This window comes from Myotis lucifugus, unplaced genomic scaffold, assembly GCF_000147115.1.
Source record: "Myotis lucifugus unplaced genomic scaffold, Myoluc2.0 scaffold_372, whole genome shotgun sequence".
NCBI classification, from domain to species: Eukaryota; Metazoa; Chordata; class Mammalia; order Chiroptera; family Vespertilionidae; genus Myotis; species Myotis lucifugus.
Window position 1 is genome coordinate 32338 of NW_005871420.1, and position 1370 is coordinate 33707.

The 1370-nt window shown below is 42.8% G+C and overlaps 1 protein-coding gene across 2 annotated transcripts in view; it reads left to right on the plus strand.

Moving 5' to 3' along the window:
- The first annotated feature begins 453 nt into the window (after window positions 1–453).
- Window positions 454–1370, plus strand: part of LCA5L (LCA5L, lebercilin like) — a 26613-nt gene continuing 25696 nt past the window's right edge. For both annotated transcript variants that reach the window (XM_023765042.1, XM_006101538.3), the window contains exon 1: window positions 454–569. The gene's annotated coding sequence lies outside the window, so the exon portion shown is untranslated. The remainder of the gene's footprint in view (window positions 570–1370) is intronic.

Sequence of the window (1370 nt, forward strand, 5' to 3'; positions counted from 1 at the left end):
CAGCTAATACCATACACTAAACAACTGAGGACAAACACTAGTTATCCTGGCAGAGCTGGTACTATATATAACTCAGATGTCTTTCCACACAAGCATTTTTCCTTGTATAGCATACTCCCTCTCAATGTGTTCATTCTTAAACTTGTCTTCAATATGAGAGTGACCAAGTTTATGAAGCAAAAAATTGGGAGATATAATCTCAAAAGTGGATGCATGTTTGAAATAGTGTTCCTGAACCCCTGGGGTATGTGATCATCTTGTCTATGTAATACTGTTTTTATAAGCTAAGGGGAGAGTGTTTCTGTTCATTTAACATCCTGCTTAACTTTAAGTTCAGGCCTTTCATTCTGTGGGAAGACCCTCAGCCTGGGTCCGGCTGGAGTTTCCTGACGTGACGCAGGCTGAGCTCCTGGCAGGAAGACCACAGAAATGACCCAGAGCCCTTTTTCTTCACAGGGAGGCACATGAGGTCCACCTGTCCCACCACTGGTGATGAACCTTGATGACCTGATCAAGGTGGTGGTGTCTTCCAGGTTTCTTTCTCTACAAAGTCACCTTCTTCCCCTTTGGTTAGTATTGTGCCAGGTCCTGTTCCTTATCAAATTTACATTCACTGGTCTTTAGCATCTATTGACAACTCTTGCCTGTTTCAACTACCTCTAGGATAGTTGCCAAATAGCCATTGTCTATTTCCACCATTCTTTGTGTATTTATTAGTTGTTATTCTACCGTAAGGAAGGGCTTCCTCTTCCGTTCTCCCTCATTTATATCAGTATGAACTCGTGGATTCTTGATTTAGTAGATTGTCCTCTCACAACCCCCTCATTTATTCTGATACTCGAATGTCCTAGATTTGAAGGACACACACCAGCCTTATCTTGTTCTTCACCTGCCCCAGCCCTGAATCATCCATTGCTGCAAGGAACACTGAGTCCTTTTAGTGGGGCATGGTGCTCATTGTTACTGGGGTGTCATTGCTTCTAGGCCTTCTCAGAGAGCAGAGGTAGGAAAAACACACACACATACACACACACACACACACACATACACATCTATACTTCTATATCTATATATGTATCTATATAGATATCTATATTAACCCAATATTTCCTATTCTGGTCCAACACCTCAGGTTCTTTCAGCCTTCCCTGTTTCTATGTAAATAAAACCCTTTCAGGCACCAAGAAACTTGGCCTCCATGAGTCTAAGTATATTATTTCCTGACTTATGTGCTCTGTTTGAACAATGCCCCCACCTCATCAGCTCCCGGCGACATTCTTTCACCTCAAGCAAACCACAAGATACAACAAACCACATCAAACATCCCGTCCCCAAAGCCTCCGTTCGAACAATGCACGGAAGCAACTTCA